The sequence below is a fragment of the Triturus cristatus genome, chromosome 10, assembly GCF_964204655.1.
Source record: "Triturus cristatus chromosome 10, aTriCri1.1, whole genome shotgun sequence".
NCBI lineage: Eukaryota > Metazoa > Chordata > Amphibia > Caudata > Salamandridae > Triturus > Triturus cristatus.
Window position 1 is genome coordinate 1,079,240,283 of NC_140593.1, and position 26,477 is coordinate 1,079,266,759.

The 26,477-nt window shown below is 45.5% G+C and overlaps 1 long non-coding RNA gene across 2 annotated transcripts in view; it reads left to right on the top strand.

The window, feature by feature from the left end:
- LOC146796594 (uncharacterized) overlaps positions 1–26,477 on the top strand; it is a 201,071-nt gene that overhangs the window by 125,669 nt on the left and 48,925 nt on the right. For both annotated transcript variants that reach the window (XR_014969943.1, XR_014969942.1), the window contains exon 4: positions 23,340–23,462. This is a non-coding gene — a long non-coding RNA (uncharacterized LOC146796594). The remainder of the gene's footprint in view (positions 1–23,339; positions 23,463–26,477) is intronic.

Genomic DNA, 26,477 nt, shown 5'->3' on the forward strand with positions numbered 1-26,477 from the left:
CTGGAGATACCTTTAACCCTCCATCTGCCAGATGATTCAGTAAAGCTATGGTATCTACTTCACAAGCTTCACGTGTTTTTGATGCCACAAGTAGGTCATCAATATACTGCACTAGTACTGAGCTTTCAGGCATGATCAAACTCTCCAACGATTTCTTCAATAACTGATTGAATATCGAAGGACTCTCTGTATACCCCTGTGGGATACGACACCATGCTAAAATACGCTGGCCAAACCTAAATGCAAAAATCGGCTGGCTATCATGATGCAATGGAATTGAAAAGAACGCATGGCACAAATCAATTACTGTATACCACTCAGCATCATGTGGAATTTGATACAGGATCACTGATGGATTTGGCACTATAGGACAACATGCCACCACGATTTGATTAACTTTTCTCAAATCCTGTACGAGCCTAAATTTCCCATTAGGCTTTTTTAGTCCCATTATCGGTGAATTACACGGACTACTCAGTAGTTCTCTCAGGACTCCCTGCTGAATCATTTTCTCGATTATAGGAGTTATCCCTTCAATTATTTCTGGTGTCATTTTGTATTGAGGAATGTTAGGATATGTAATTCCCTCTTTCACTGCAATTTTCACTGGATCTACATTATTCATCAATCCCACATCCTCTCCAGTAAAATCCCAAACTGTCCTTTTCACTGTGTCTCTCAGCTCTCGAGGCAAATCCTCCGGATTAAACACAGCAAATGCACCAATTAACTCACTTTCTCTATTCTCTAGAGTCACTCGGTACAAAACATCCTCATCTGGTGTCTCTAAGGCTATTCCATCCGGTGTACAAAAAATTGTGCAGTTCATCTTGCACAACAAGTCCCTACCTAACAGGTTCACTGGACTTGTGTCACAGACAATGAATCTGTGCATGTCTGAAAATTTCCCTATCTGTACTCTTACTGGTTCAGTAAGACGTGTTCTGATTTGCGTATTGGCTACACCAACTACTTGGATTGCTTCATCCGAGAGAGGAAGATTTCTAACATCTGTTGACCTGACAGTTGATCTTGTCGCACCTGTGTCTACCAAAAAAGTAACACTCTCCTCATTTATTTTCCCATCCACAAATGGTCCTGCCTGGTCTATTTCTAGAGTTGCACCAAGTATGCACTCTTCTTCCTCTCCTCGGCACCGTCAATAATCACCCTCAGATTCACTCCCTTCACTCTTTAACAAGTACTGTTGTACCTTGTTTGAACGTCTTGGTTTATTTACCTGTTCATCATTGTAGAATCCTGAATCCTGATTATACTTTTGTAGCCCTCTATTCTGCGGCAAGGGCGGTTTTGGCTCTTGACTCTGCTGTCTCACAACTTTCTGTTGTTGCTGCTGTTGATTATTTCCTTCATTCTGCACCTGTTGATTTAAGGATTTATTCTCATTACTCACTAATGGTGGATTAGGACATTCTGATCTCCAATGCCCCAATTGGCCACAGTTGTGACAAGGAAACTTTTTTTTCGCTTCCTCAAGACTTCCTTTTCCTTTCCCTACATATCTAGGTCTATTCCCTGCATTGTTTCCTGGATTATTCGCCTGTTCCACTAACTGTGCTTCCTGTCTTTCCGCAACTTTCACTTGTGCCCACATTGCTTTCTCTTTCAGCTTTCTTTGTTTCGCTTCAATATCATCACTGAAGTATTTCGCATGTCTCAGAATCTCATCTACTTTCTTACTCTGCCAATCCACTGTATGCTCACGAATTCTCTCACCAATTTCAGGTCTAAGGCCATATAAAAATCTGTATACAAAATGACTCAAATCTTTGTCACCCAGGTGTTCATCTCCACTGAATTGTTTAAATGCCAGTATCAGCCTCTCGTAAAAAGCATGAACTGATTCTTTCGCTTCCTGTTGTGTTCGATCTATCTTTACCCAGTCTGTCTCTTTTGCAGGAACTTTACTCTTCAGGTATACCATCACCTGATCATACTTTCTCATTACCTCTGGATCTGGTGCCCCTGTTCTTGGGTCTCTTGGATATTCCTCAGTAGGCCAACTCACAACTATTTTACACTCAGTCCACAAGTCTGCTGGAACAATTATATCAAACAGACTATTCAGGTCAACCCACAGCACTTTTGACAATTTCACAAACCTATCTACCTGCCTATACCACTCGACTGGCTTTTCTCTCAATCGAGGGAAATCATTCGTAAATGATAAAATATCCTGTCTGGTCCATGGAACATGTACATATCCTCCTCCAGGTATTTCTCTCATAGGATAATTATCCACCGGTTTCTCTTTTTCTCTCACTGGAAATGCTGAATAAGTTGTTCTATCTTCAGCTTCCTCTCTTTTCTTATACCACCTATCCTTCCACTTTTCTACATCACCCCATCTTCGCAATAATGCTACCATTTCCTTAATCTGTCCTGTTCTACCAGTAGCATTCAAATTTTCAATATCCTTTTCTGTAAAATCCATCCTGTAGGTTTTTTGTAAAGCTTTCACTCTATCAATGTCAACTCCCTGCTCATTCGCTATTGCTCTTAGCCTGTCATGTGTATTTCTTGCTCTCCAGGTAATGTTCTTGCACATAAACATTAACTCACCATCAAGATGACTCTTCAGAATTTCTGTTGGAACTGTTCCTGTAACAAGCTCTTCTAGTTCTACACGTAACCTAGCCACGTCAATTACTTGTGAATCTTTATCCTTTTTCTGTAGAACTTTCATCCAATCATTCAAATCTTCAACTGTTATTTCAGCAGTTTTTCTCACTGGAACCACTCTCTTCTGCGGTTCTAAAATTGGCATCCCTGAACAACTAGCTTCACTAGCATCCAGTATTTCACTACATATGTCATGTCTTGATTGTCTCAGGTCACTTCTTTCTGCTCTTTTGCCTGAATCTCCTGAAGGACCAACTGAATTTGTCAAATTATTCCCAACATATGGAATCACCAGTCCATTTTCACCTGTCCTCTGTTTGTCAAACACAGGCATAACCGGACCTATAGTTACAGGCACCGTAACAGCTTCCAGATTCTTCGTTAACTCCCTAATCTTCTCAGTCAGCTCTGTTGTAGTTCTGGCTAATTGTCTGGCATTCTCATCAAGGTAGTGACCACTTCCTAACTCAGGTGTCTCATTTTCTGTCTCATTGACACAAACTGTATCTCTTATCGGAGAAACAACTGGTGTACTCTTATCCGGTTCTGGTCTATATGGAGGTGGTCTCTTGTAAATCATGTCATTCAAGACCTCATCCTCATACTCATTAACTCCATATCTTCTCATTTCTGACTCAGGAACCCTTTCTGCTCCTCCTTCAACTGTTCTCATTGGATATAATCCCTCTGACATACTAACATCTCGCCACCTTTTCATTCGATCATGATGAGTCTCACGATCATGTCTCCTCCCAAACATGTACCTGTAGTACCCTCCAGATCTCTGTTTTTCTCGCTCATGTACTTCCTCTTCCCATTCCACTAAAGCCTCGAACTGTGTAGGTCTTGGTTTCGGGTCTAGACATAACATCTTTTCCCGTAAATCTCTCAACACGGCCAGATTAAATGAACCATGTTCTGGAAATGCTAGAACACCATCTTCTTTAGTATACCTAACCCAATTCTCCAACCATATACAGGTCTTTAACCCATATTTCGCAGCCATGAAGGATGCAGGTGTTTTCGTTGGAGGTAACAACTCACCCTCTCTCGTTTTAACATCTTTATCCTTGTTAAACCACTTTTTAATTTTACCAAAAAATGTTTTCTTCTTTTTCTCTTCTTGGTAATACATTTTAGCGTTTACCAAAAAAAACCTCTCTTCTCTTTCCGTATTATAAATATACAATACGAATTTTCAACCAATAGCAGCGCGACTCACACCAACGCACCAATCCTGGAGCGTCTACGTCACTAAATAGCTCTTCCAATCCTTGCGCGGCTCACACCAATGCACCAATCCTAGCGCGAACACTATTCTGATCCACTATCCAATCAGAGCGCGGTCTTTCTGACGTCAACAGTCGCTGCAGTCGCTTGTCTCCTGTCTTCTGTCACTCGTCTACCCCTCCTTTACAAAATCTTCTCAGTAGACTTTGTGTCAAAATTTCTACAAAATCTATTAGTTACAACATAAAAACATCTCCATTGTCTGCTTCGCTAACCACAGAATAGTAAAAGAGAGTCTATTCCTCAAGAGTCAACAAACTTTCATACATCTCTTAACTGTTTCCTCTAGGACTTGTCCAAAGAGTCTTACAATCAATTAAATGTATATACATTTACGCACATTCATACAAGGAAATATAGTACATACACACAGAATCCTGCTTCCCGAGAACAGCGAATAATCTGTCCCACCACAGAATTATAACATACATCAACTAAACAGCTTTCCTCTGGTACTTAAGACCAGAGTTTCACAGATAACCTTCACTATCATACACACTCCTTATATACCAGAAATATCTAATAGTGACATACGACAAAGTCACTGATTCCAAACCCAGACAATGTGACGCGCAACTTCAATTGTCACACGTTATTCCTTACAATTCCGTCTTTCCCGAGAGCAGCATATACTTCCCTCTGCCCTACTACGGAACTGCTACCAGCTCCCAAGTTCCAGAAGCACTACATATAACTCAACATTACGACTCCAACATATAGTATTAGTACATATACCAACATCAACCAATAATCAATAAGCTAATGTACAAGCAATCTTATCAGATCAAGACAATCATCAATAACCATCCTCTGCTACCAGGAAATTGATAGAGATCAGGGTGTGTATAATATTCCCACTACCACAGATAGAGTAATCTCACAGTTACACGCACATACATTCATCATACGCTAGGGCCCATTTCACTAACATACGCTCAAATACTCTACCAGCAATAAACCTGTGGAAAGAAAACTCCTAGTCACCCTGCATCTATATCGAGGTCGATAAGACCTGGTTATTATGACTGTCCATAAACATAATCTATACAACCTATACGGCAATAATCAAAATATAATACTCAATAATTGACAAGAAATAATATCCAACACCATGTTCAAATTATATTGCTTTATCTAAAATTAGTCAAAAGGGAAATCAATCAGAATAAATCATTTTTCTCATAGTTACCTATTCTAGCTAAATGTCAGAACGGGTCAGGACAGGTCTCTCGGTAAAGTCTCTCAAGACGAAGTCCTTTCAGCATCAATCCTCAGCAACGCAGATTCGATACGCGGCAAAGGCAAATGGCAAGTGGCAAAAACCCTCTCTAGGCTAACAATTCTTATAATGAATTGAACAAAGGAAAGATACATAGAAAAGTTGTAATGTCCGCTGGACCGCTGAGCAGAGCAAGAAGGAAAGGATGTAACATCGCTACATTTGAAAATCTCCGCTCAGGAAAAATCACAAAATAAAGACTACGGAACAGGAACCAAGAAACATAAATGTATCTTGTTAGTTCTACTTCTCCTCGGCCATGAGACCATAGTTCAGAGTCTTTCTCTAAGGCTCCTTTGTTTCCCAAGGCTGCCAAGGACGTTCCATTTCACTTGGAGATTACCCAGGCTGCTGCTGTCCTCACGGAAATTTTTAACAAGGCAAGCAAGGACTGTGGTCAGCTGACTTCAGGACCATATTCAGCAGGGCTCTCTCCCATCACGGTTTTCTACTTTCAAATCGAGGCCAGGCTTACAAAATCGGCCATCTTTGTCTAGGCCACCATAGGCCACAATAGACCATCTTAATTAAAAGAAACAAAAACAACGTTACCACAGCATAGTGATTAAACAGTGCTAATCCCACTAATACCCTTATGTGTATGTATCTATCTAGCACTTGCAACATAGAAAAGCATTAATTCGGAAAGCGTTTTGTGCTCAAAAATAAACAGCACATAGCAACGTTTAAACATGAAAACACGCACGTTATTATTAAACAGCACATTTATGCGTACCCACGTGTAACTCTCTCTTATTAGGACAAACTGATTGATTAATATAAACACAATTGCACAAGACAAATAATTAATTATTAGTAATTAATAAATTAATATGACAAATAGACATGCCAGAGCTTCAAAAACCAACGAATTTTCAAACAGAAAACTCTGCTCCAGCACCGTCACCTGCACAGCAATACATCTATTCTGTGGTGAACTTCCACCTGGCCCCCGAAAGCACCCAGCTTTAACATTATTACTCAACGTGAAGCGAAGCTTCTAGAAAACCTCGCCCCCTTCTCATTAGAAAAAACAGAGATGGCTGGTACCCGTCTGCGTCAAAGCCAAGACGGAGGCTGGCCAAGCTCCCGTGTTTTGGCTCTGAGGCAGAGTTGTACATTCCACAGACACTTCCCACAACATATTCCAGTTCACTCTGGTCGGTGAGGTGCGAAAAACAAGTGAAGAGCAGAAAGACCTTGAATATGAATCGCAAGCACTGCTGTGCATGCAGAAGTAAGGCAAAGTCAGAAAGCAAGATGACATGAGGCCATGTTAAAGCCAATAGTAAGAACTCATAAGCAAGGCAAAGTCAGAAAACAAAATGACATGAGGCCATGTCAAAGCCAATAGTAAGCTCTTATAATATAAATGTACTGTTCTACTCCATGACAGCTCCCACCAAAGGACAGCAAGATTAAAAGACAGAAGAGAGGCAGGCATATGTAGGACCGTCCTACATAAATCCAGGCTAGGGTAAAATAACACACTAAAGTCCGTTAAAATGGTGGTAGTTGAAGGTCATCATAGGGTGCCCAACCACAAGAGTGGAACTTTCACTACACTGACTCTGGGGTTTATTTATGAGCCCTTGCGTAATTTTTGCCCCTATGGATACATCAGAAATACTGACGTATCTGTAACTCCTTGCGACATGATGCGTCATACTGTAAATATGATGCATCCAGCATGTCGCAAGGAGGGAGCAATGAAAAGTGAGGCATCGCTGTTTTCACCAGCGATGCGTCACTTTTCATAAATGAGGTCCTCTGTTTTCCCTTCTCAGCTAGCGCCATGGCACCCTTTTGGGCAAGCGAGCGCTTTATAAAAATTCCTCACAATATACTCACTTTCAAGGTGCTGAGAAATCCTGGTGTTTAGCAGAGGGGCAAACATAGCATCAAAAAGAGAAAATGTGTTGTCTAGATAGAATTTGAGGGTACCCCTATGTTTCCCCAAAATTCCCCTGCGATCAGTGAACTCTTTTTGTGTGACCTCTCTCTCCACCGCCCGCAGGCGCATGTGCCAGAGATGATCCAAGTCCCGCCCTTAGGGAGAGCAGATGTCCCGCATTCACGGCTTTTTGTAAATTTGGTAACAATTAGCATCTTTTGCACGGCAGCAAAGTCTGCATGCGCTGTACACGATCAGGGCAAGCTGTCGAGGTCACGAAGGTGTTTCGCTTGAGAACATAGCAAAGCCTCTGTATAGCACAAACATGTTGGAGATAAAAAAAATGAGGGCAAGAGGAGTGGAAATGAAAAGGAAGGGGCGGAGAGATAGCCAGAACATTTGAAGAATTAAACAATGTTGAAAGGGCTATATTGAAGAGAGGCAGGTGCACAGAGAAAAATGTAATATGATTGTAGAGATCACATGCGCTGGTGCCTTATGAGGGAGGAGTGTAGGGTAGCGTAATTTTAGCAAGCAAGAAAGGGTGGTCTGACGCAGGGCTTTAAGTGGGCTGGTTCCTGCCAGTGCTCAACACCGGGGGTTCTAAAAAGCAGGTGCTGAGACGGGTCTCTCTCGGGATCTCCATTTTTGCCCTCAACCTCAGGGTGAAAAAAATATCTGAACTCTGCAGCACCCTTCACTGCCTTTGATGCAACTTCAAAGAGACTTGTTATAGTTGTGTCATAATCTCATCATGTCAGAACTGAACCATTTTTAATGTTATAAACAAAGAAGCCGTAGTTGTTGCCTATTTATCATGTGCAACTAACAACTATTGACAAAGCCAATAGTCCTGGCTTGCTGTAGGTGAGTGAGTGAGTGAGTGAGTGAGTACTTTCTTGTATAGCGCATGGCTACCCTAGAGCATCCCAGCGCTGTAAGACCAGAGAACGTTAAAAGACATTATTGAAACAAAAATGTTTTTAGTCGCTTCCTGAAAGCCAGATGATTAGATTCCTGCCTGATGTTATCGGGGAGTTTATTCCATCCTTTGGCCGCTTGGACAGAAAGCAGGCGGTCCATCCGGGCCAACTTCACCCTGGGAACTACAAGCAGATTTCGTTGGTTGGATCTAAGAGATCTAACCGATTGATGGCGACGAAACAGGGAGTCCAGAATGGACGGGCCAACATTGTGGATGGACTTATGTGCCAAACACATAGTCTTGAACACAATCCTTTCCTGAATTGGTAGCCAATGAAGCCACCGAATTGAGGCCTTCGCTGAACATTGTTTGGGGACTTTCATAAGCAAGCGAGCTGCACAATTCTGCACAGATTGCATAGTTTTTATGGTAGCTGCTAGTGCCCCCATATAAATAGCATTTGCATAATCCAGTCGCGAAAGAATCAACGACTGGACCAATACGCGTCTGGCTTCAAATGGAAGAAGATCTAGGACTTTTTTTAGAACTCGCATCAATCCATAGCAGGTCGCGGCCACCTTCTTAGCCTGATGTTGGAAATTCAGGGCGGAGTCCAGCCAAACCCCCAAGCTTTTTATTTTGGTCTTGGGCACCGGAGGAGGTCCCAGACAATGCGGCCACCAGGGGTCCAAGTTAATTGGGGCTTTATAGCCCAGCAGCATAATGTCCGTTTTGGCCCCATTTAGCTTTAAAAAAGACGAGGTCATCCATTCAAGGACTTTGGTGAGACACGGGGTCAGATTGTTGATACCCTGGTGTAGGTGTAATATTACTTGTTGTTTTAGAAATCTGGTTGCAATGACAGGAGCAGCAAAATGCTAGTCAGGTGACCCACTATGCTAAGAACAGAAATTTAGCTCATTGTGTTTTCAAGCCACTCCCTGAATTACATCGACCACGCCCCTTTTAGAGACCCCCAGTTTTTCATACCACTTAAAGCCTTGATCTGTTGGATAGAGATGAGATGGGGGGGCGGAGGGAAGGAAAATTCAGAGAGATAGAGCTACTAGAGAGCAGTTGTGAAAAAAACGATAGTGCTTTATAGGTAAGAAAATGTTATATCAAAAGTTCAGCAGACAAATTGCTGGCGTGGGCTTCCCTCAGGCATTATGAAGGTGGTTTGTGTTGCACTGAATGCCACCAAGAGGGCTCCATAAAGTACCGAGGGGGGCAAGAGACATGCAAAAGAGGGACCAGGAGAAAGGAAAGAAGGGAATAAAACAGAAGAATTTGGAAGCAGCCCTGTGCATTCAGTGGTCTTTCACAAAACTGCCATCTCATGGTGCAGTGCACGGGGGAGCAAGGCATGGGCAGTGTGGGCAGCTGCCCAGGGCCTCACACTCAGCCTACCAGCATGGGGCCCCGCACAAGTGTAACACACCACCAGTCCTCATCTGCACCTGCCACTCCAATTGAAAAAAAGGTGTCTCGTAACAATTGGGCCCATGGGAGGGGGCCCACCTCCCTGGGACTCTCAGGAATGAGGTGTAAAGGCCTAGGGGAGGGGGACACTTCCTCTTGTCCCAGTTGCTACAAAACACATTTTGTAGGTGTGTCCTGAAATTAGGCCTCCTGCCCAGCTGCCCATTCAGAGGCACTGCGGGACTCCCATTGTCAGCACTTTAGTGCCACTAAAGTTTTAAGTCAGCCCACAAGCAATTCTCACACCTTCAGCCTGATATGAGCTCTGAAAGAGGTGCTTGTAGGTGGCTGAGAGGAGGAGCTGCTGCCCAGGAAGAGTAGCCTCAGAGAAGCTTCCCAAGCCCAGAAGGTATCAATTATGTAAATTAGTGGGGCCTCACATATTCCCCTTTGCCCAGGGCCCCAAAAATCCTAGAACCAGCCCTGGTGCAGTGTTTCATGGATCTCCCTCTTAAGCTTGCGACCAGTAGTAGGGAACGGAGGAGTGAGTGGGAGACATAATGGAAAGCAGTAGAGGAGCGAGACAGCAGAGTGAAGAAGGTATAGGTCGGGTGAGAACTGCTTACTTTGTGAATTGAGCTGTAGACCCCAGGGCCACTGGAAGTATGCGATTGTGCGCCCACGGTGCTCCACGTATTATGGATTTGCTGCATTTGTCACATCAGCAAAATGTGGTGCAGCGCAGTAGAAGGCCCTTTACAAAGAGTGACAGGTCACCTTTATGTTGCCTATTGCTGTATTTGGGTGTAAAACTGGTACTGGTGAGGTGCAAACTATGCCCAGACAGTGTTAACAAGTGTGTAAACAGAGAAAGTAATCAAGTAATATTATCCCAAAATGTGCCACATTGGCTGTATAATTTAGCTTTTCCTGTCACGTAATTTAGTCAACTTACCCACACAATTTGGCCCTACCCTGCCGCATAATTCCAGTGGTCCTGCCTATTATCAACTCAGTGGCTGGCAATGTGCTGCCATGTGACAGGGTTTATGGATCAAAAAGCAAAAATTTATTTGTCAATGTTATATAGATCACTTTGTGTTTTTATGTTTACTCTGAGGACATAATGATGAGATTTTTGTTTTCATTGTAAATGTTGAAGAACTTTGTGAGTGAATGTTTGAGAGAGAGAAATCACAGAACACCTTCTCTCACCTGAAGAGGGGTCTGGGGGGATTTTCTTTCAAGCTGCTCAGTCAGGATCATTTGTTCCCACCTTAGCTGAAAGTCTGTGCCCCTGTGTGATAGACACCATCTCCTCTCCTACTGAAGACTCAAGGGCTGGTGCTGTGGCTATGCTGTTGTAGGTGAAATGTTGAGAGTGATGCCAGCTAGGAAATCACCAGAGGGAGTCACCAGACTGCCCTTGGAAGTGTCAAATATGCCCTCCATACTAGAGGTAGGTGGAAACATGGTAAGTCACTTAGGATGACCACTAAAATCCTGGAATTGACCCTGGAAGCCTACTCAACTCTGGTGTACCTGGGGAATTCAATTAAAAAGTATCGAACAAATGTGTTCTCTCTGCCGTTGTGTATACAAGTTCTGATATAACTATTAATTCTGCAAAAATCGCTCTGGTGAATGCATCCCCCTCACCAGTTGAAGAAGAAGGCCCCCCACCAAACATTACTGTTATCCACCACCACCCCAGTTCACTGGTGAAGTCTTTCATTCACCTGCCACATTCAACATAGGCTGCTAACCCTTCAGTCCTCTCAGAGGACTTCATGGACCTGCTAGTGTGCAGAATTGTCCCGATGATACTAGGAGCAATATGCTGGAATTATCCTAAGGTCTCTAAGGTATTTCAGGCATGAACGCTTCCTACATTCTGTGTCTAGATATTTCAGGAATGGTGCCCAGTCCGTCTCAAAGATGTCTGAAGCAGTATCCAACTCCATTGTAATTTTCTCCGTGCCCAAGAGAATCCAATGGCGACGTAGCCATACTCTGATTTCAGGAGCCCAATGTTCCTCAACAGGAAGGCGACGATCTGTCTAGCCGCATACCATTTTTCAATTTTACAAGAATAAATGGGATGAATATTCTTAAGCACTCCATACCACAAATATGTATGTTCTGTGAATTCTGTGTGTGGGTGGAATAAATCTCTTACATTGTATGGATTGTCAATCCCACAGTCCAGTAAGAGATATGACTCTGGAAGCAGCATTCATTGTAAATTTATAAGCCTTCATCGCGGATCTAATTAAGAATCACAACTTTTGCTCCCATGCTCCTGTGCACATGGAATAATGTAGAGGGGAAGCTCTGGGCTAGCAGTTCCGTACCTCCCCTCACCTTTGTACGATAATTGGAGATGGGTAGTGCTTAGTTCTTCTGTGAACTGTATAATAAAAACCAAAATTAGAAATAAAGGCCAAGCTCGCTTACACACACACACACACACACACACACGCACACACACGCATACACACACACACACACTTACACACACATCTATAGCACTATGTATTATGTGCAGAATCCTATGCATGTCCACACAACATGGTTGCACACACACCAAGCTTATGCATCCTCACATATCTATCTATCTATCTATCTATCTATCTATCTATCTATCTATCTATCTATCTATCTATCTATCTATCTATCTATCTATCTATCTATCTATCTCTCTCTCTCTGTCTGTCTGTCTGTCTGTCTGTCTGTCTGTCTGTCTGGCTGGCTGGCTGGCTGGCTGACTGGCTGGCTGTCTATCTATCTATAAAGAGGAAAACACATATTTCCCATTGTTGCATGTGTCTCTACTAGGAATGAGTTGTATTTTGAGTCATTCCAAGGTTTACCAGTGATGGAGTATCTGTGAATGTGCCATAATAGTATACATGGTGGCTAAGTGGGAACAGGAACACCCACTCTCAGCCTCTACCCATGTAACACAGAACACCTTCCCAGTGCAGAGTAACAAAAGTCAGCATTGTTATGTTACTCCAGATTTACCAAGACACGCATGGCCGCACAAGGTGGCTTTGAATGGCTTGGTAAATAAATATCACTTAAGTGTTTGTAATGTCCAATACGCCAGCTTGTATGTTATGCTAATCTGATCTCTGGTATCCAGAGTAGTAGTGCATGGTACCAGCCTGACAGGGAAGGTGTAGGACCGTAGGAGTGGAGTGGATGTCAAGTGAATGTGAACGATACTGCCAGGATTCTGCTTCAGTATGAGCCAGCAAGCTGCTTGCTTGATTGGACTGATTTAAGGGATGTCACTATTACAATAGTAGTATATCAAGGGAGTTAGCATTCTTTGCTCTGTACCACATACAGTCTCAATCTACCTGATGTGCAGTATGTAAAGGCAGACAGACTTGACCTATCAAAAGAGAGTGGAAAAGCGAGAGACGTGGCTGGGTCAACCAAGATGGCAGATGTGCTTCTCTTAGATCCAGTCAACTGTTCCGGATCATGCCACATCCTGCTGCTGATGACACACGGTGCCCCGGCCAACGCTATCAGTGGGCTCCCCGGGTAGAGCAAGTGAGGTTCTGTTAACCATTGACTGGGGCCACTGCACCTACCTGTGGGTGTCCCCCTGCTCCTACCCCTTCCCCCGCTCTTGGTCTCAGGGTGTCCAGGTGGCCAGCATCCTCTGCTGAGGTCCTTCTTCTCCTGCCTTCGGTTTGTGCCATTGGGGCTGGGGATTTGGCGGGCTCTCCTGCCATGGGGTTGCTGACTGCGGCTCTCTGGGCTGCCAGGCCTGGTCGAGTGATTTATTTGCAGCGGCCAAGGTTGTAGCTGTGGCCCACTTGTAGCACTGCATCAAGCTGCCAAGTTGGGAAGACGTTCCTCTCACTGGGGCCGGCGGACCCTGGGGGACTGCATCGAGTGGGCCCTCTTCCTGTGCCCCTCCCCGCCTGAAGACAGACATGCAGTCCAAGACAGAGGATTGTGAACTGGAGGATACGATGAAGGAGCTACAAATGATGGTCTCTCGACTCTCACATGCTTCTAAACTTCTGGAGGCCCGGGTGGAGGATGCTGAAGGCAGAACCCGCAGATGCAACCTGCTCTTTATCAGGTTTCCGGGGGAGGAGGGGATGGATGCGGGGAGGCGGGACAGTCTCACAAGAGCTTTATGCATCCTGAATTACTACATAGATTCCCGTCTCTTAGCTTTCCAATTGCTTCGTAGTGGAGAGGGCTCACCACTCCTTAGTGCAAAAAACTTCCCCGGGGCACCTCCTCGTCTTGTGATTGCCAAATTGTTGAACTACAGAGACAGAGACACAATAGTCAGGAAGGCACGCATGTTTGAGTCTCTCCATTTCCAATCAGGCTGAATAATGATTTTCCTGAGCTACACTCACTTGCTACAACAGCGAAGGAAATCCTACGAGAAGGTCAAAAACACGTCAGAGACCATTACCTCAAATATATGCTGCACTTCCCGGCTAAGCTTAAAGTGATCCACAACTCAAAATGTTTTTTTTTTTAGACTTCCGAGGCAACCTGGATGTGGGGAACAGAGCAGCGTCCCCTTTATAGTAACCTGCAACCTAGGAAATGCTTTTCAGGGAGGTGAAGTTTAAACCAAGCATCCGAGGAGATGACCGAGGTCAATGAGACTGAGGCACGAGGGCTCCCACTTGGGGTTACCCTCGGACTCTGAGGTGGAAGATGTGGCTCCGGGTGCTTTCCCTGTACTCCAATCGGGTGAAATAATTATCTTCCTGGACTATTTCAGTACCTACAATGTCACTCCCCACTTCTAGTGTTACTACCAGAAACACACCTGCTTGGCAATAACTGCCCTTTCCTACGGCGTAGCGGGTACACCAGAGCGTATCATGCTGGCTACACTCAATCTTCCAGAGGGACGGCCATCCTCCTTCACAAAGGCCATCCGCTGCAGGTCTCCACAACCCACAGTGATGTTCTGGGCCACTCATTGTTATCATGGTGGACACACATTGGATAATATAGTGTTGGTTTATGCCCCCCTCCCAACATTCGTGAGGAATACCCCTCAGGCGCTAACAGCGGTGCTGTTACATTCCACCATGGGCCCGATGCTCATTGGCGGCGACTACAACTCTGTCATGGACCTCCAGCTAGATACTAGCAGCGCTTCAGCATGGGGAACGTTAGAGCCGGAGACTTGGGCCACATCCTTAGCCCTGGCAAATGGCCCTTGCCTTATCCTCGCTCATGGGAATACACTTTTCCACATGGCTCATCCTCCCACATAGATTATTTCCTCATTCCCTCAACTGATTCCTCCACCCTAATGGAATCTCATACCTTGCCACGGGCATTGATGGATCACGCTCCCGTACTCCTCACTCTCAATACACCCATATGCAGGCAATGAGTACAACGGCATCTAAGCGCCTGGTGGCTCTTGGACCAGGCGTTCGATGACTTCCTCCGCCAACAAATCTCTGACTACTTCGGCATCAACAAAGACACTGTATACTCCCCCACTGTACTTTGGGGAAATGTAAAAGTGACCCTTAGGAGGCAGAGAATAGTCTATCAATCCACAGAAAAAAAGATGCAAAAACAGGGACATATAGGACCTGGAATGTGAAATACTTAGGGGCATATTATCAAGAACCAGCGTTAAAATTATCGCTGCTTGAGCGGCAGAAAACTGCCAGTTAAGCGGCGACAATGGGCTTGATAATATGCCGCAGAGAATTCCAATAGAAGCCCATGTTGACACCAGAACATGGGCTTTTATGGGAATTCTCTGCGGCATATTATCAAGCCCATTATCGCCGCTTTAGCATCAGTTTTCTGCCGCTAACGCGGCGATAATTTTAACGCCGTTTCTTGATAATATGCCCCCTGGTGCAGAAGGGACACTCACTGAAGCTCTGAAGAAGCATGTGTGACATCTCTTGGAGATTACAGGACAGGCCCTCAGGCAGAAATTGCTTAACACAGCAACCCTAGCACACCTTGCCACACAGCATAAGCTCTATGAACTAGGGGATACGGCTAGGAAACTTTCACACTGACTAGCGAACAGCTAACACAAGGCCCCACTTGTCCCATGCCTAACAACAGAGATGGGCTCGAGAGTCGCATCCCTCCATCTCATAGCGCGTGAATTTGCAACCTCCTACTTGCACTTCTATGAGGAGCGCCTGGAATCCTCTGTCGAGTTAAAGGAATCCAAAACCTCTCTCCCCTGACTCCTGTCAATTTTTTGAAAACAAATTGTATTGGGTTTTAAATCAATCGCATTGTACAAAAACATATGTTATTCCTTTTGTCATGCAGTGTGCAAAGTCACATCATACTGTGTCATAGGCATACAATTATTAACCCTTTTAATGTTCTTCAATGCCTCCCACATACCCCGCGCCCCCCCTTAGTTACATCAAAGAAATGTACAAGCGTTAATACATCGTTCAGTGCCCACAAATGCCCTAATGAGATGTACAGCTCACATTAAAAATCTCCTTTAGGGGTTAGGTTCATAGGGTATGTAAAGTTATTGTGCAACGTCTGCTAAGGTCCCGAGCCCTTATGTTTGGCAGGTGTAGGTGATCGCATGGGTGAAACGTCTGGTGAAGTGGGTTCTGGGTCTTTGAGGCTATCCACTAGTGCGTCGCAGGCTCATCCTGTATCTAAGGTGCCAATCCTCCGCCTTGCTTCTCTCAGCATCACTCCTCCCTTGCACCCCACCCATCTCTCTAATTCTCTGTGCTATGTGTTCCCTCGGGTAAGGGGGGGGGGGGGGCTTCCAGTTTCTGGTGATTTCTCGTTTTGCCCTCATGTAAGCCACACCCTGAAATCAGCTCGTGACCTTGGTTTTGGAGGTATGTGAGAACCAACTCAGTAAACAATGGCCAGGAGAGCAAGGGACCTCCCTCTCTTTAACTTCAGCGACTATTGTTGTAATCTCCTCCCAGAAACTATGTTACAAGGGACAGGGCCACAACATATGCACTTGAAAGTATTTATTAATGCGCCCTGGAGTGAGGTATGCTCTGTGAAAGATGTAATAGTTATTCAATTTAAATCAGGCATTCCTAGATGTCTAGGACAGACTTCCAATGACTCTCTGGCAGGAGGATACCTTAATCTTCCTGCCAGCGTGCCCGCAAATTCTCCAGGGGGCAGAGCATATCCTACCTTATCTCCCTATATGGACATTTGACTGCCTTTAAGGTGCCCGAAGAGAGGACCATATATTGGCAGCTTTTGCGAGGCTTTGGTTCTGAAGGTACCAGCTTTCCAGTGTTTGCAGAATGCCACTCTTAGTGCTCCATGGAGGAAGGAGTGGCCCTGCGGGTGGCGAATTCTGAGTAAAACTCCTCGAACGGAAGGAACTCCGCCACTCTCAACAGGTCTCCCACTGTCGTTGGTCCGGCAGTGGCCCAGTCCTCCAATCCCCCCCGCCAGTGTCCGCCATGCAGCAGTTCCACCAACATAGTAATGGGCAAGTCAGGCGAGTATGGCACCCTCCCACGTGTTTTTTGTAAACATCTGTTCCAGCACCTAGATATCACTCGGAGCTTTGGGTGTCATCGACAGAAGGGTGCCCCACTCTCAGCAGTACCTTAGTTAAGCTGAGAAGTCCTGGTACAAAAGGCCCCAGGGCACTGTTCGGGGTCCTTCTTCCCGCCAACGAATGTATGAATCATTGGAGTTGGGCTGCGATATAATATGCCTTGAAATCGAGGACTACTAGCCCCCCTCCCGTCATCGGGCGCTGCAATGCAGACGGCGCTAGTCTCCTATGGCCGGGTCCCCATATAAAGTTTAGCTCTTGGAACATTATTCGAGGGATCCAAACTGCGAGTGTCACAAAAAGGTATAGGAGTCGTGGGAGTGTCACCATCTTTAAAAGTGCTACCCGCCCGGCTACTGATAACGCAGCGTTTTCAAAAAATCCATATTATTCCTAAGCAATCTGATGGCCAGCCCTATCTTTCCTTCTAGTAGATCTGCGTAGTCATGATAAAGCTTGACTACCAGAGAGCACATGCATCGTGGCTCCCACTGCAATAAATCAAGCTCCTCCTGTCTATTGCCGTCAGAAACAGTCTAGATTTCTGCCAATTAACTTTTAGGACCGACAATGTGCCAAACAGTTCCAGCATGACCCTGGCTCCGGCTATATCTTCTGCCATGTTTTTGAGGAAAATCAGTAGGTCGTTTGCATACAGGGCTATGCATTGATGGTGGCCACCAACTTGCAACCCCTGACATCCATATCCTGTTCTCGCATAGCTAGACAGAGGCTCCATGGCCAACGCAAAGAGCAAGGGTGCTAGAAGACACCCCTGCCTCGCTCTGCGTCCCAACTTATAACTTTCCGATATGGTCTGACCCGTGCAGACCCTACCCATGGGGTCCATTTAGAGCAGCTTGGTCCATGTTAAGAAGCCTCTCCCCAGCTGCATGTGTGTCAGCACATCATATAAATAACCCCACTCTAGCCTGTCGAAGGCCTTCTCTATATCTCCAGAAAACACTGTTGCTTCCATGTGATCATAGTCGTTGACCTCCAACAGCACCAGGAGGTGCCAGATGTTGAGCGCCATGTTACGGCCAGGAATAAATCCCACCTGATCGGAGTGTATTATTTTAGTAATGAGTAGGAGGAACTTGGTTGCCAAGATTCTTCTCAAAATCTTGTAATTGATGTTGAGCATCCATAACTCTATACATGCTTTACAGTAGTATGCAGGTTTTACCAGCTTCAACAGGGGCACTGCCAGTGCTTCCCGGGTTGTATCTGGCAAGCACCCAGGATCTCTGGCTGCGCTGTATAGGTGTACCAGCTTGGGATCCAACTCTTCAGTTAAGCTGCGTAAAACTCGGCACGGAACCCATCCGTCTCTGGTGTTTTACCTCGCGCTGAGCTCGTAATTGCCACCTTTACCTCTGGCAAAGTGATGCTCCCGCCTAGCACCTCCGCCACTTCCCCAGTGAGGCGCAGGAGGGGAAAGCTGGTATTGCTCCTTGCTCCTTTGTCGTGTATTGTGCTGCTCTTGTATAATTCCAAATAATACTGATAAAAGTGTTTACTGATCCCCTCTTGGCTATATACTCGGGTTCCCGTTGCTGCCTCAATTTCGACTGTTTGACCCTCGCCTTACTGGGTGAGCTAACCAGGCCAGCAAGGATCCAGTTTGATCCCACTCAGCGTGAACTCACTCCATATACTGCCTAAAATTGAAGAACCTGAGCCGTTCAACCTGAGTTGACACTTTCTCCTTGGTGTCTATTATGGTCTGCTCTGCTGTAGTTCTGGCAGCCCGGGCCTTCGCTGCTCCACTTCACACAATTCCTGTTCTGCTGCTCGCACATCCCTCATCAAGGTGCCCCTGACATCCATCAATTTGGCCATGCACTGCCTCCTGATCACCGCCTTGAAGGCATCCCACTACGTCTGGGGGGAGGAGGCTGTGCACCTATTGTCCATCAAATACTGCCCTATGATGAACCTAATTACCTCCTGGAACAACTGGTCTTCCAAAGATTTGGGTTTCAACCCCCATATAGGGATGCAGGGTGTAGGTCGTGCCCATCTCAATTTTAGGAGGAAAGAGTTGTGGTCCGATATTGTGCAGGCCAAATACTCTATAATATGAACTAAGCTATGAACATCAGGGGTTCGTAGGAATGAGCCTAGGAGTATGTAAAGTTTGTGTAAACTCAAGAAGAAAGAGTAATCTCACATCTGTAGATGCGTCTGCCTCCAGGTATCGATTAATTCCCACCTAGTTTGCCAGTCTGCAAAGAGTCGAGCCATCCTGAATGCCTGGTAGTCTTGTAATGGAGGGTGTGAGTGATCCGTCTGGGGGGTCTGCTATGCAGTTAAAGTTGCTGCCGATTATTGTTGATTGGACACGATATGGGGCTAGAGGGCCCAATATTTCTGTCACAAAGGTGCCCTGTTCTACATTGGGGGCATATGTGTTCAATAATACTATGTCCCGGTCTTCCAGGAGACCCGTCACCACCACCGACCTGCCCTCTGGATCAATTAGGTCTCCAGTGGGCTGAAAAGGGACCCTCACCCATATCCAAACCACCGCTGCCCTGGCACAGGCTGAACAAGTTGTGTAGTGTGCCTGACCTCTCTATCTGCGCTGCAAGGCTATCCATTCTTCAGCTGTTAGGTGTGTTTCTTGTAAGAATGTGATATGCATGCCCCTTCTGTTTAAGAAAACCCGTTATAACGTTTCAACATTGTGTGCATACCGCGGATGTTCCAGGAGAGGAACTTGTGAGTCATAGGGGCAGCTATCTATCTGGTGTATGGATCTTCTTGCATCTCCGTCCCTTAGCAGCGACCCAACAACTACACACTGGTACCCCGGAGGGGATTGTGGACAAATGCTTAAAGTGGTCATAACTCATGGTTTCCCAAGTACCCAACAAATAACAATCATCCCAACTTTCACTCCTCAGGACAAGTAGGCAAAGATCCCTCATCCAATCAGCCAATCAGCCAGTCATACCACAACTACTTGTGAGAGTACCCATGTATCACACTACTGAGTATCACACTATTATTAAGCTGAAAAACTACCCCTCCACCAGGTCCTCCTGCCCAGCACAATATTCCAGGCTCAGAGGAATTAATGTTCATGTTCCTTCTCCCCCACAGTTACTCAAAAGAAGTTCCCCTCAAGTTACCAACTTGCCTGCTCCATCAAAAGATTTCATCTGACATTCCGGGGGTCACCTTAGGCAAATCAAAACTCGAGCTCCCAGAGATACTGTAACTGTGGTCAGATTCCAAGTCTTGTGCACCCCCATTGTCCACTGATGCCACTCATTGGGGCTACTGCTGCCATAACTGTCCATCTCTCTTGTTGTATTTCAGCCTGGGATGGTGCAGCGGAGTTGTGGGCCCTAGGCTTGCGCTGAGATCTGGCCCTGCGTGAGCGCATGTTACAGGAGTCCTGACTGGGTCTTGAAGGAGAATGTTGGTCGATCCCATTACAGGTCTCTTGTGGGTTTTGGAGGAATTTGGTTCCATCTGATGTCACCACTCTGGGCCGAGAAGAGCATTGCATAAGGGATTTCCATCTGTCTGAGTTTTTTCTTTGCTTCTGGGAAAGTGGACCAGTGCCATTGCACCTCTCTTGAGAAGTCTGGGAAAAGTTTCACTATACTGTTCTTTCCTGAGAGTTCTCCTTTATGCCTGGCCTGAGCCAAAATATGATCACGGTCTTTATAATGTAGCAACTAGGCCACGACAGGTCATGGCAGGGCCCGCTGGAGTGGCAGTTTTGTTGGCACTCTGTGCACTCTTTCTAGAGTGAAAAACAAGGAGAGGCCCTCCATTTCCACTTCCTCCCGGATTATTTTTCCAAGTAGCCCATCATGTTGTTCCCTTCAATCTTCTCAGGAAGGCCCACCACTCTTATGAAGTTTTAGCGTGACCTATTTTCAGCATCTTCTGCTCTCAGTTCGAGCATTCGAACCTTGGCTTCCATGGTGGCTAGTCTCTCATTCACTGATGTCAGTGATGGGTGCACTTCGTCTAGGTCTCTCCCTGCCATGATAACTCGCTCTGCTAGGCGACGGTGACCGTTCCTTAAGAGTCCCAGGTCTGCCCCCAAGGCAGTCTATCTGAGTGTCTAATACCTCATGAGAGGCCGTTATTGCCTGTAGAATGTCCTGAAGTGCGGGGCCTCAGATAGATCAGTGCTTCTGAGCCTGATTATCGTTGTCTCTCGGGGGTTCCATGGTGTCCACCGATGGTGGGCCCCTCACCTGCTGATCCTTCTTCCATACGACATTGCTCGTGGCAGCAGAGGATTACAGAAGGCCCACAGCGGCTCATGATGTATGCCCTGTCCCAGGTAGTCACTAAACCCAGAGTAGGGGTCTAGCCAGTTGGCTCAGACCCAAGAGAGTTCTTCGTTGTCCTGTGGGGGGTGCAATATTTGGTTCCTATGATATTCCCCACCTCCCAGTGTAACGCTGCCCGTTTAGCAAGCAATATGCTAGAGTCAACAGCCTCCTACTGCTTCTGTCTGCCACCCGAGACCAGGTCCCCTCTCAGAACTGTGAGCTTCTGGAGAGAGTGGGGGGGTAGTGATCCTTTCACAAGCCCACTGTTTCAAGTTTAAATTGCCTGTTCTTTATGATTTCAGCAGTCTCTGTGGGGCACTGGACCTGATGCCTTAGTCGTGGCCTCTCACTGGGATTCCGAGTCAAGCCTTCGCTATCGTTTACACGTTGGGAGATGCCCTTCAAGTGCCGCCAGTAGCAACGGGAGTCAGTCCACATAGTAGCTCCTCACATTTGGTCCCAGGGATCCACTTATCATCATTGGATATATATTCTGCTCTTCTGTTACTCTCCCACACATAGGTGAAGTCAATGACCTCTGATTCACGCCTTATAGGAATGTATTTTCCCGCTCTTCATTCTACGAACTATGTGTTACTCGCTGCAGGCCTTTTTCTGAGCTGGTTGGTGTCCAGCCCCCGGTGGAGTCAATTCAGGTACCCTCCTCCACCCACTCTGTTTCACCTCTGAGAGGGTGCCTGGTCCAGACCAGGCCAACAGAGCTTCATGTGGTGCTGCAACACCTCAGCCGTTACTCCCGCATGTCCCACCTGCCTCCACCCTGGGGGGCCAGCTCCAACTTGCCAGGTCTAAAGATTGGCCACACTGCTGAGTGCGGATGCCCCGCTGCTGATAGTGGACCGGAGACACCCCCTCACTCACTTTATCACACCAGGCTGGCCATTCCAAGGGTGTTTGCTTGCTGATGGCTGTGCTAGCTTGTTGCCACTCGCTAGGTAGGACCTGCCTCTGCTGATCCCCTGCTATCCCCGCTACAGTCTAGCTCTCTGTTCTTTTTTTGTTTCTGGAAGCTTATGTGGGGTCCCCCCCACCATCTGTTCTGTGCTCTATTTCTGGTGGACCCCAGTTCCAATCAGGCTGTCTATCGTTGGCGCAGCCTGGCAACTCTCCTAACAGTCCCATGTTAGGATTCACTCACTTGGGTGTATGCGCGTAGCGTGGGTGTCCAACCGCCAATCGTGGCCTGCGGCCCTGCAGGCTCAGTTTATCACGCTGCATGGGCATCTCTGCCGGCATGCACTTACTGTTAGCAGCGCCTGCTTGGATACCCTCACACTTTTGGGACCATGCAATGCGTGGCAACTTCGGTGACGATCTCCATTCTGTGCTCCCCTCTTGTTTTGTGCGGATGTCCTCCCCTCAGGCCTTTTCAGTCCAGCATGCCCTGCCCACCGACTCAGATTGAGAACCTAAGGCTTTCTTGATCAAACAGTGAAAATGTACTGGGATAGAGATAGCGTAATCATGGTCATGAACCACCAATGTTTTGTTATACTAGCAGTTTCCATGACAATGCAGCATGGCAGGAATGAGACACCATTACCAACCAATACTATAATATCTCCTTCATTCTCTTTATTGTGTTTCATTGTTATCCATTTGTAGTCTTATCCTACCATTAGTAGAAAAAGGTTTCTGGTTGATTTGACTACTACTAATACCTGGTTTTTATAATGCTGTCAACCAACAGACCGCCCAAAGTGATACTTACGAGAGAAGCAGTGACGTAACGAAACTTTAGGGTGCCCCCCTGCATAGTGCATGGAGGGGGGCACCCACACTCTGGACCCAGTAAGGAGCTCTCAGGCCTGCCCATGCCTGGTACTCAGAGGGGACCCCCTGAAGCTTGGTGCCCCCCGCAACGCAGGGGCTATTGTTACGTCACTGGATAGAATATAGTGATAGCTAACCTAACTTCTGTGAGCTATTGCTGTTGTACCTTGCGCAAAATAATTTGGTGGCTAATCTGGTCTCTAAAATGTGTACGTTATGTTTTTGTCTAGGCGCACAGAACACAAGTGCCATCACAAGCGCCAGCCAAACTGGGGCATCAGAGGAGGCCCAGCTGTTCGAGGGAGGGGGAGCAGTCCCAGTGGTGGCAGCGACAGTGGTGACAGAGACAAGAGGTGAGCCACCTTGCTTTCTTATTGACCGTACTGTATTTGTGAAGCGAGGCAGATATACGCCCATGACCTTCCTGCCCACTACATTTTTCCACCTAAAACTGCAGCACAGTTTAATTTGGCACTGCAGTGTAGGCGGTGTAATGTGCATCTGCTTCAGTTAACAGCACAGCACAAAATCTGTAATGCATACAAACCGAAGACACAATGTGTTTCCTAGTGCCCACTCAGTAACCTACTAGTACATCACTACATCATTCTTCCTATCTGTTCATCCCAGCCTACCTAAAATGTAAACTCCATCTCGGCATGTGTCTTATATTTCTGCCAAAGTGACTTACATTTCGTGGCTTCCATTACAGATTTATGATTCCAATTTTGCTTCCGTCAACCAATGTGACTAATCAAACGCGTAGTACATGATCAGTGACACACTCAACCATTCCAAAGGTAAACCTATACCTAGCCCAATCCCTATAACACTTACCTTCCCATAGAGTAACACACTCCACTGCCATTGAAAATTGTATTTATTGAAAATAATTTGTGGTGAAGGGCAAGGTCAGGGAAAAATGTGGGACTTAGGGCCTGATGATACAATACTCTGTGACAAATGTGACAAAAAAATATATATATAACCTGCTTGCTGTACTACAGTGCGTCATTTAAATTCTAAAAGTCTATTGTAACACGACGGACGGGCTAACCATTATCCGCCACGTGTATGACAGAGTATCCCATCTGCCAGACTCTGTCAGTCCTTAACTTTTGGACTCAGGGTAACACCAAAGAGGGAGTAGGAGAAGAGCAATACCATTGGAATTATTGATAATAAGTTGTAATACAGCTGCCCCAAATGCATGCTGCAGAGTGACAGACCCGCCAGTATGGCTCCATCAGTGTTGCACATATAGTCAAGTAACTGTTAGTCTGCAGCATATATACACCTTGCTCATTAATGGCAGCTAGTCACTAGTCAAATTAACTTTATTCGCTTACAAGTGCCGTAATAGTTTGACAAAAACAAATTGCAAAAACAGAATTAACCTATCATAATTAAAGAGGCATAGATAAAAAGCAGATAATATTAGCAATCAAGAAAAAGTACATACATATTAAAAGGAGATATAAGCCCTGGTGTCAGGTACCCCAGACATCCAACTCTAACATCACCTACACAGTATAGACCAGGTAACTCATTTATAGGGAACGGTTACTCAAGATTTCTTCAGTTATAATAGTTCATAGCATTTTCTTATGGGCATTGCGACTTTAATACAATTCATAACAGCAGTGCAAATAGTTAACGTAGACAAGGACAGTAAATAATTAAAACTACCATGGCCTTATATCCCTTAATAATGGGAGTAAAAATTGACCTCTCGGCTCCTTATAGAGGGGACAAAATAAAATAAAGTGCAATGTGCTTTGTACTGTCGAATTGTCACACGGACAAGCTGATAAACCATGAACCCAGCTTGATTGTTTAGGAAATGCCACTAAATAGTGCAATGTATTTAGTTGAAGCCTAGTCAGGTAAAATCGTGCTTGAATGTTAGTGGTAAAAGTTAGATAACATTTCTGTTCATCAGAGGATAAACATAAGGGATCGGGTTCTACCAATTGTGTACGATGCAGGTGGGCCCTGGCATAAAATGCCTCTTTTATGACATCTTTTGCATTTATGTTGATATGTGAAGGATTATCGTAATAATGGCCCAAATCTAACTCATATAGATTTTCCTTCATAAAGCGGAGCCAGGGTATGGACAGTGCGCTATCTAAGTTGGTGCAATCTAGGATAACGTCTCGTGAGAACATTAAGTCCTCAGATAACCAAATCTTGGCCCATAGAAGCAATGGGGTAATAGCAATTCGATCTTCAAGGTATGCCAACCCTAGCTCCTGGTGGCAAAAGTATTTGGGGACAATATTAGGCACCAGTAATAATCTCTTTATAAATTTGTTTTCCAGGACCTGCAACTGTCGGTTGTTATAGTAGCCCCAGACTCCTGCCCCGTATGATGCCACCGACAAGCATTTTGCTTTATAGAGGGTAACTAGTTCAGACACTGGTTTATGGGTTAGCTTGCAAGCAAATCGAAATAGTCCTCCCACGACCCAACTGGTCTGTTGTGCCCTAGCTGCAATGAGGTGATCCCAAATCACAGTTTCATTAAAAATATTCCCTAAGTATGTAAAATTTCTTAACTTGTCGATGGTCTTGCCCTTAACCTCCAATTTTCTTGTTTTAGTGCCTTTAGGGCACAGACCATGACATAAGATTTAATAAAATTCACTTTTAAATCCAATGACGCCATAAAATCAGTAAAAGCTTTAAGTGACTTTTGGAGGCTATTGGCTGTCAAAGCCATTAAAACAGTATCATCCGCATAAGATAACAGTGGGATCGGATTGCCTCCAATTTTTGGGAAATCAAGTTTCTTCTCTATTAAAAAGGCCTCTAATCCATTTGTGTACAATAAAAACAGAAAAGGGATTAAAATACAGCCCTGACGAGCTCCTTCCATAGAGACAATGAAACCCGTCCTCTCCCCCCCAGGACCATAACGTACTGCAACCGTTGTGGAGGTGTTAAGCCTGCGTAAGAGAAATATAAGAGCTTCTTTGAAACCCATTTGCTCCATAACCCCCACAATTTATCCCAGTTAACAGTGTCAAAAGTGCTGGACAAGTTCATGAAGCCCAGATGAATGGAACCCCTCCTGGCTCTCATGAATTTGCCCATAATAAGGGACAGGTTTAGGCACTGTTCAGTAGTGCCCAGCCCCCTTCTAAATCCATATTGCAATCTGAACACAATCCCTGTCTTATTAGCCCAGGTCTCAAGTCGTGCAAGGATAACCCCCCCCCCCCCAGTACTTTAGCAATAGCATCAATTAATGAAATAGGCCTGTAACAGGCAGGGTCATTCCTACTACCTTTCTTATATACTGGTACAACAATTGCCTGCTTCCAGGTTGATGGGATGGGACCGATCACCACAGCTGTAAAAAC